The sequence below is a fragment of the Colobus angolensis genome, unplaced genomic scaffold, assembly GCF_000951035.1.
Source record: "Colobus angolensis palliatus isolate OR3802 unplaced genomic scaffold, Cang.pa_1.0 Scaffold164, whole genome shotgun sequence".
In the NCBI taxonomy this organism is placed as follows: domain Eukaryota; kingdom Metazoa; phylum Chordata; class Mammalia; order Primates; family Cercopithecidae; genus Colobus; species Colobus angolensis.
Window position 1 is genome coordinate 6,014,223 of NW_012114755.1, and position 10,321 is coordinate 6,024,543.

Below are 10,321 nucleotides of genomic sequence, written 5' to 3' on the forward strand. Positions count from 1 at the left end.
TTTATGACAAATTGTATTTATAAAACTAATCATTCTCTCATTATAATCAGCAAATGAAGAACTAGAGTTGAGCAGATTCTTCTAATACACAAAAATTTAGAAATAGCAACTTTCAGAAAAAAAAAGATTTAAAGAAAGTGAACATAGAGTATAGAAGGTTTTCAATACAATTAATCTTTCAGGTTAAGGAAAAAAGAAGTTTCCTGTGGAAAATATTGTTGATAGTGATTGAGGAATATGTTCCTTCACTCAAACTAAATTTTCTGGATTGTGAGAGATTTGGCTTAATTGCATTACTCCTCTGTACTTTTGTGACTTCCCCCATTCCCCTAACCCCCACCCCCACAAGAAGAAAAGCGACATCTCAGCGCTGCAGAGCTAAGCTGCAGTACTCTGAAAGCACTCAAGCTACATAGCTTTTTTGTTTGCTATGTCTGCTGAAGAGCTCTTGCACCTTACTTCCATTTGCTTAGGAGACAATGCTTTCAAAGAAATATCTAGGATAGCTATTGGGCACAAAGTAGGCCCCTCACTGCTCAGTCACTATTTGAAACCTTCTGGCTCCAACCTGCATGAGGATTTGAAATTTCAGGATTTGATTTAATAAGGATGATGACAGACTCACAGCTTCAGAACAGTTCACCGATCTAAAATAGCACATTTTTACCAGAAGTTCTAATGATTCGAAACCATTTCATATGTTCTTCCTACAAAAAGACATGCTTTCTTCTCTATCAAGCTGAGAAATGAGGCTTACCAACTTAAACACATACACATAACAAAAACTCTTATGTCTGATAGCTCATTTTAGCATCCATTCAAATGGCTCTTCTTTTAATTGAGAAGTTTTCTGGGAGAAAAATTTAATTAGGTGAGGACAATAATCATTAAAATTTTATCTTCTAAAAGTATAAAACTCACTGATAAAAATAAGCGTGCTGCCAAATTTAGAATACTTTAATACTATAATGATGGTGTGTAAATCACTCATATCTTTAGTACAAAGGTTAAAAAATAAAACTATTAAAAATAATAGTTGCTATAATTGGGTGATACACAATATACTAATATAAATTTGGTAAATATAAATATAACTGCATTATATAATGTTCACACAACAGTGAAATTACCTAACACTAATTTCTTAGAACATATTCCCATCTTTAAACAATGTATAACTGCATATGCACCTAATATCTGAGCACCTAAATATATAAAGAAAATATTAACAGATTGAAAGGGGAGATGGACTGTGATGTAATAGTAGGGGACTTCAGTACCCCACTTTGAGCAATGGAGAGATCATCTAAAAAGAAAATCAATCAGGAAACACTGGGCTTAAACAATACTTTAGACCAATGGATCTCACAGACAGATATAGAACATCTCAATCAACAACAGCAGAAGATGCATTCTTCTCATGCACCCATAGAACATTCTTCAGGAACAAGTGCTAAGAAATTTAAGAAGATTAAGATCATATCAAGTATCTTTTCTGACCACAGTGGTATAAAACTAGAAGTCAATAACAAAGAATTTGGTAAAAATTTACAAATAGACAGAAATTAAACAACATGCTTCTGAGTAACCAGTGGGTCAAAGAAGAAATTAAAAGCCAATTTTTAAAATATCTTGAGAGAAACAGAAACAGGGACACAGCATACTAAAACTTATGGGATGCAGCAGAAGCAGTTCTATGAGGGAAGTGTATCAACAATAAATGCCTACATCAAAAAGGAAGAAAGATTTCAAACAATTAACCTTGTATTACACCTAAAAAACTAGAAAAACAAGAACAAACTAAGCCCAAAAGTAGTAGAAGGAAGGAGATCATAAGAATCAGAACAGAAATAAATGAAATAGACACCAGAAAAACAATAGAAAAGGTCAAAGAAACTAAGTGTTAATTTTTTAAAAAGGACAAACACAATTTAAAAAGCTTACATAGTCTTACTGAGATAAAATGAGGGAAGTCAGACATAAAATCTGAAATGATAGAGGAGACAATATAATAAATACAACAGAAACACAAAGGATCTTGACAGATAATTATGAGTAATTATACACCAAAAATTTGGATAACTTAGTAGAAATGAATAAATTCCTGGATGTATACAATGCACAAAGACTGAATAATGGTGAAACAGAAAAATCTGAACACACCAATAAGGAGTCAGGAGATCAAATCCATAACAAATACTCTCCTGCCAAAGAATAGCCCAGGTCCTGATAGCATCTTGCTGAATTCTACCAAACTTTTAAGGAAGAACTAGTACCAATCTTTCTTAAACTCTTCCAAAAAATTAAAGGAGAGGTAGTACTTTGAGAATTATCTTACAAGGCCAGGATTACTCTGATATCAAAGCCAGACAAGGACACTACAAAAAAGAAAATTACAGGCCAATATTCCCAATGAACGCAGATGCAAAACTCCTCAAAAAAATGCTAGCAAAACAAATTCAACAGCACATCAAAAGGATCTTTCACCAAGGTCAAGTGACACCTCACAGAGGTTAGTTTTGTGCAACATATGCAAATTTATAAATGCAACACACAAAATAAACAGAATGAAGGACGAAAACCATATGATCTCAATAAATGTAGAAAAAGCTTTAGATGAAATTCAACATTTTCATCATAAACTCAATTAATTAAGCATATAAAGAATGCACCTCAATATAATACAGGACATATAACAAAAGCCCATAGCTAACATCATACTCAATGGTAAAACCTTGAAAGTTTTCCTCTAAGATTAGGAACACGGCAAGGATGCCCACTTGTGACACTTCTATTTGACATAGTACTGGAAGTTGTAGCCAGACTGATTAGGCAAGATAAACAAACAAAAGTCATCAAAGGAAAAGCAGAAAGGAAGAAATTAAATGGTGTTTGTTTGCAGAAAAGATAATCTTATATATGGAAAACTTTTAAAACTAATAAATGAATTCAGTAAAGTTTCAGGATACTGAATCAGCATACACAAATCAGTAGCGTCTCTACAAAAACCTGTTAAAACTAATAAATGAATTCAGTGAAGTTGCAGGATACTGAATCAGCATACACAAATCAGCAGCATCTCTATATACCAACAACAAGCTATGTGGTTTTTTTTTTTTTTGAGTCAGGATCTGCTCATTCAGTTGCCCAGGCTGGAGTGCGGTGGTGCAATAACAGTTCACTGCAGCCTCAAACTCCTGAACTCAAGCAGTTCTCTTCCTCAGCCTCCTGGGTAGCTGGGATTACAGGCATACACCACTATACCTGGATATTTTCTTTATTTTTCTTTTGTAGAGATGGGGTCTCGCCATGCTGACCAGGCTGGCTTCAAACTCCTGGACTCAAGCCATCTTCCTACTTTGACCTCCCAAAAGTGCTGGGACTACAGGTGTGAGCCACAGTGCCTGGCACAACAAGCTGTCTGAAAAACAAATAAAGAAAACAATCCTATTTACAATAGATACAAAAAATACTTAAGAATAAATTGAACCACAAGAAGAATGATCTATACACTGAAAACTATAAAGCATTGATAAAAGAAATCAAAGAAGAGAGAAATAATGGAAATATCACTCACATTCATGAATTGGAAGAATTAACATTGTTAAAATATCCATACTACACTAAGTGATCTACAGATTCAATACAATCCCTATGAAAATTTCAATAATTTTTTTAGAGGAATAGAAGAGACAATTTTCAAATTTATGTGAAACCACAAAAGATTTCAAATAGCCAAAGCAATCTTGAGCAAAAAGAACAAAGCTGGAAGTATCATACAATACTTCAAAATATATTACAAAACTATGGTAATCAAAAAACATGGTACTGGCAAAAAACAGATACATAGATCAATGAAACAGAATAGAAAGCCTAGAAATAAATCCACATATTTATAGTCAGTTGATTTTTTTATAAGGGTGCCAAGAACACAAAATGGGAAAACGATAGTCTCTTCAATAAACGGTGCTGGGAAAACTGTATATCAACAGACAGAAGAATAAAATTAGACCTTTATCTCATACTATATACAAAAAAAAGTCAAGACAAAATGGATTAAAGACATAAACGTATGATCTGAAACTGTAGAACAATGGCAAGGAAACAAAGAGAAAAAGCTCAATGCCATTAACCCGGGCAGTAATTTTTTGGATATAGCCCCAAAAGTATATGCAACAAAAGCAAAAATATACAAATGAGATTACATCATTCTGAAAAGCTTCTGCACAGCAAAGGGTACAATCAACAGAGTGAAGAGACAACTTACAGAATGAGAAAAATAATCAGCAAATCATCAGTCTTACAAGGAGTTACTATCCAAAATTTATAAGAAATTTATAAGGTCTAAAACAACGGAATAGCAAGAAAAAAATTAAAAATGCCCAAATAACCTGAATACATGTGTCGAAATAAGGCATACAAATGGGCAACAGTTATATGAAAAAATGTTCAATATCCCTAATTATCGAGAATACGCAAATTAAAGCCACAATGATTTATCACCTCACACTTTTTATGATGACTATTTTTAAAAAAGATAATAAATACCTGGTGTTGGAAAGGATCCGGAGAAAAGGGAACCCTTGCACATGGTTGGTGGGAATGTAAACTAGTATGGCCATTATGGAAAAGAGTATGAATATTCCTAAAAAAAAATTAAAAATAGAACTACCAGATGATTCAGTAAGCCCACTACAAGGTATATATATGAAATGGAACTGAAATCAGTATTTCAAGGAGTTATTTGCATTCCTATGTTCATTGTAGTATTATTCACAACATCCAAGACGTAATCAATCTAAGTGTCCATCAATAGAAGAAGGGGTAAAGAAAATGTGGTATATACACACAATGGAATACTGTTCAGTCTTCAAAAAGAGGGCAGTCTTGTCATTTGCAACAACATCGATGAATTTGGAAGACATTATCTTAAGTTAAATAACCTAGACACAGAAAGACAAACACCTCATGATTTCACTTGTATGTGGAATCTAAACAGCTGAACTTGCTTTTCCGGTTGGAGCGCCGCGCGGTTAGGTTCTCTCGTCCAAGGTTGCAGCCATGCCGTCCAAGGGCCTGCTGCAGTCGGTGCAGGTCTTCGGACGCAAGAAAACAGCCACAGCTGTGGCGCACTGCAAATGCGGCAATGGTCTCATCAAGGTGAATGGGCGGCCCCTGGAGATGATTGAGCCGCGCACGCTGCAATACAAGCTGCTGGAGCCAGTTCTGCTTCTCGGCAAGGAGCGATTTGCTGGTGTGGACATCCGTGTCCGTGTGAAGGGTGGTGGTCACGTAGCCCAGATTTATGCTATCCGTCAGTCCATCTCCAAAGCCCTGGTGGCCTATTACCAGAAATATGTGGATGAGGCTTCCAAGAAGGAGATCAAAGACATCCTCATCCAGTATGACCAGACCCTGCTGGTAGCTGATCCCCGTCGCTGCGAGTCCAAAAAGTTTGGAGGCCTTGGTGCCCGTGCTCGCTACCAGAAATCCTACCGATAAGCCCATCATGACTATCAAAATTCATCTGTGTAATAAACAGTTTTTGAGGGAAAAAAAAAAAAAAAGAAAATCACTAGGAGAGTAGATTTTAAGTGTTCTCACCACAAAAAATAAATATGTGAAGCAATGAATATATCAGCTCAACTGAGCCATTCCAAAATGTATGCATATTTCAAAACATGATGTTGTACCTGATAAATATATAAACTTTTAATTTATCAATTTAAAAATTTAATTAGTTAAAAAACTGTCTTCTTAAATATTATCCTTTAAATTTTCTATCTTATGATTCATTTAATTTTGAGGAATTTTTAATGATATTTTTGTTATTTTATATCTTGATTATTTTGTTGAAAATATTTATGCTCTTTTGTATACTGCGTTTTTGCATGTATTACCCTAGGTGTCAAGAAAAAAATACAAAAACAAGACAATTTGCTATGTTCTGAGGTAATACTGAAAAATACAGTGGCTTCTATTCCTGGAGGGTATAAGAACAGAATGACCAAATTGAAAGAAAAATACTTTATGAATATATTATTAGCCCAAGACGCATTTTTCCATGCTGTTGAGCTGCCATGAGACGGCTCGGAGTGTTTAAATTGTCTTTGGTTTATGTGTTATTTTCACTCTCACCTCCCAATTAGAGCAGGACTGCCAAGCTGCAGGGAATTGAGAGGGAAAGTGGAGGTTGCTAAGAAAAGGGATGACTTGAATTATGTTATTTTATGGGACAGGAGCATCAAGCCCAGAAAAAGAAGGCTCTATGTGCTAGACTAATCTGTTGCATGAGAATGTGTGTGACTCCCACAGTTGTGTGATTTTGGAGACATGGCGAACTCTCCCCTCTGACAAAGGGCCTGCGTTTGTCAGGGGCTGCACAAGGTATGAGATACAAGGAGAAAAGAGATGCCTCTTACCTATAGATGGTTTGCAATATAGTGGAGCCTATGAAAAAGAGACATTTAGGATACAAAGTGATAAATGTTATAATAAGGAGAAACATAAAAACTGTGGAGCATAGAACAGAAACATTTACCTGGTCCTTGGAGTCAAGAAAAGCTTCTGAAAGGAGCGATGATAGGCTGACACCTGAAGGGCTTATAGAAGTTTGGTAGTTGAAGGGAGAAAGGAGAAAAGAAAGAAAAGGCAAGAATGTGACAGGCAGAAGGGAGAGCTTGGAGTCAGAGGAATGACATTCCATAGTGGCTCTACTATATTGGTGGTTTGACCTTTGGCAAGCACTTATCTTCTTTGAAACTCAGTTTATTTATCTGGAAAATATGGGTAATAATACTTATCTTTCAGCATTACTGAAAAGTAAATGAGATAATATATGTAAAGAGCTTGATTGTTACCAAATGATAGAAATCCAGCATCAGCCAGTTTATGTGTAAAAGGCAATGATTTGCAAGGTTACTGGGATATGCCACAGAACATGAAAACTTTATGAAAGGGAGGGATATGACCGTGTCTCAAGACCAACTGCAATCAGAGATTCAAATGCCACTGGGACACTACTGCTTCTCATATCTATTTCCATTTGCATGTAGATGGAAATAGATATGGAAACATATCTATTTATCATTTCCATATTTACTGTTTCCTCCCACTAGACACCAAATTTCTACTCATAGTAGATGAACATGGCCTCCCAAGAAGTTGGCTTCTGAGGTTCACATCTTTGGCCAAACCTTACTCAAAGAAAGTTTGCTTTTCTCAATTATAGTTCCAAAAGTCTCAGGAAAGAACTGGTCAGGTTCCTACTCCATGACATCAATTGTGGCCAGAGAGTGAGGTCATAATGTACTCTCATGGTGGTTCCTGGAATGACTTTGATGCGGGAGGTAGTTTCCAGAAGAGTAAAAGAGCTGGAGAGGCAGTCCGGTTCCTGGTTCTTAGTAATATTAATTAAAATTTCTTATCTTTGGTACATATCTACTACATACCATGCACCGTGTAAAAGTTTTAGATTCATTATCTAATAAATGTTAACCTAGGGAGGGCATTCCTCTTATTATCTCTTTGTCACAGATGACGAAACTAAACTCTGGAGAAAGGGTCATTTGCTCAAGTTTCATGCAGTTAGGTGGGAAGCCATAATACCAAACCAGGATTGCCGGCTCAGAGTTTGAGCTATTGGTTATTATGTACATTTAGTTTAATTAATGTCCCCTTCAGCCACAGACCAGAATTCTACTTCCCCTCACTTAGAGGGAGAAGTGTGTACCTTGTAGAGGTGGGGGAATAGCTTGTTCTTCTCTCCTTCCAGTGTTTAGGCCAGCCAGAGATTGCAAGCAGTTCTATCTTGAACAAAAAAGCCAAAGCTGAACACAAAGACAGGAATTCTTTAGATGTTATAGGTCATAGAACTTTGATGTAATTCTGTTTCCTATGTCTATATTATACTCCTCTTTCGAACAAAGTACAAAATATCACAGCTTTGAATGCTAGAAAGTGACTTTCATATATAGATGCTGATTTTTAATAATCTTTGGTGGTGCTAGTCCTCACCTAACCCTATATAACTTACTAGAAATGAAAGAGAAGTGATTTTATGATTCTAAAAATAGATGTGGGTAAACTGGTAGCAATCTTTTAAAAGATGCATACAGTGCCTGTAAATTGATCATAGATTAAGGAATGGGCAAAGCCTGAGTTGATTCAAGATTTTCCAATTGGGGTTTCACAATAACTGATGATATTGCCAAATGATGTTTTTTGACATTTTGAATGAATCAGAATACCCACATCACGTTTCATCATCACATCTGCAGGATGTTTTTGTTTGTTAGTGTTTCAGTAGAGTGGAGGATGGAAGCACTTTCAGCTTTGCTGAGAAGGAAAGGGGGAGACATATGATTGTGTATTACTGCAAGTATGTTTATTCGTGCATTAGTTCACTCATTTTTTCAGAAAATAATGAAGTGGAAAGAAATGTGATTGAGAAGGAGATAAAATGGTGACTTAAATTTATGTTTCACATTTTATTTTAAAATTCTGAAACAAGTATGGAAAAATATCAAGATTTGTTTAGGGCTTATTGTAGGGCTGGACATGGTGGCTCACATCTGTAGTCCCAACATTTTGGGAGGCAGAGGCAGGAGCATCACTTGAGCACAGGAGTTCGAGATCAGCCTGGACAACATAGTGAGACCTTGCCTCTACTAAAAATTAAAAATAAATAAATAAATAAATAGCCGAAATTGGTGGTGCACACCTGTAGTCCTAGCTACTTGGGGTCACTGAAGTGGATGAATTGCTTGAACTTGGGATGTTGAGGCTGTAGTATCATGCCACTGTAGTCCAGCCTGGGTGACAAAGTGAGACTCTCTCTCTCTCTCGTAGGTACAAGGGTTCTTCATTTGTTTTTTCTTTTTTGAGACAAAGTCTCATTCTGTCACCCAGGATGGAGTATAGTGGTGCAATCTCAGCTCACTGAAAGTTTCGCCTCCTGGGTTCACGCCATTCTCCTGCCTCAGCCTCCTGAGTAGCTGGGACTACAGGCATCCGCCACCACACCCAGCTAATTTTTGTGTTTTTAGTAGGACGGGGGTTCATTGTGTTAGCCAAGACGATCTCGAGCTCCTGATCTTGTGAGCCGCCCGCCTCGGCCTCCCAAAGTGCTGGGATTACAGGTGTGAGCCACCGTGCCCAGCCAAGGGTGCTTGTTTTAAAGCTAAGTCTCTTGAATTTAATATATAGCATTTGCTTGGGAATAAAGAAGAGAAAAGAAATTCTGCTTCCATACTTAAAAGTACTAAAACCACTTCATTTTGGTTTCATTTTTTAAAATGCATCATAACTGTTTTCTGCCCATAAATCTTAATGTATCAGCACCATGAAGGTTTCAAACCTTTAGTTATATGACACGTTGTTTTGTTATGTTCTCTGCTTGGTCAGGGGTGGAGGTGGTACGCTCTAGAACTGGAAATTTAAAAGCCATATCAAATTGGAAGGCACGGATCTCTCAGAATTGCCTCTTTTTAAACAAATATAAAAACTTATTGCTTGAAATGTTACCTAGCATACTTACCACAAAGAGCTGCAAGCCTCAAGCATGACATATAATTTATCTTAGGATTTTACATTGACTCATGATGAATTGGAAAATATGAAACAGGCAAGTCAATCTTCTAAATCTCATCACACTTATATGTAAGTTGGGAAAAACAAAAATAATAGTACTTAATCTCAAAGGTTGTTATAAAAAGAGGTACTTACCATGACGCCAATAAGGGTTAAGGTTTGATGTTTCATTTGTGCAGATTTTCTCCACAGTCATTACCTAATTTTGTATTTGTAATGTTGTGTTTCTTTTTCTTCAAAAGGGCCTTCCTAATTAACTAGCTTCAAGCCTCATATATCTGGATCTTCTACTTACAAAAAGATAGTAACTAGAAATTTGGAACACACACACACACACACACACACAGAGAGAGAGAGAGACAGAGAGAGAGACAGACAGAGAGAGAGAGAGAATTTAGAGAATTGGCTTAGATGATTATGCAGGCTGGAAAATTTTTATTTTGTAGGGTAAGCCAGCCCACAGGAAACTCAGGCAAGAGTTGATGCTGCAGTCTTCATTTTTATTATATATATTTAAGGCATAAAACATGATGTTTTTGTAAACACATACATAAAAAATTGTTCAGTCAAGTAAATTAACATATCCATCTCCTTACATAGCTACATTTCATGTGTGTAGAGGGGTGTATTTGTGTAGTAAGAGCACTGGAAATCTAATCTCTTGGCAAATTTCCAATACACAGTACAACAATAACTACATCATGCTGTACAGTAGCCCTCTAGATTCATT

General features: G+C 36.2%; 1 pseudogene across 1 annotated transcript; it reads left to right on the forward strand.

The window, feature by feature from the left end:
- The first annotated feature begins 5,014 nt into the window (after positions 1-5,014).
- Positions 5,015-5,567, forward strand: LOC105508617 (annotated as a pseudogene). The gene has a single exon (XR_001001301.1). The product of XR_001001301.1 is annotated as a 40S ribosomal protein S16 pseudogene (transcript).
- Positions 5,568-10,321: the final 4,754 nt, after the last annotated feature.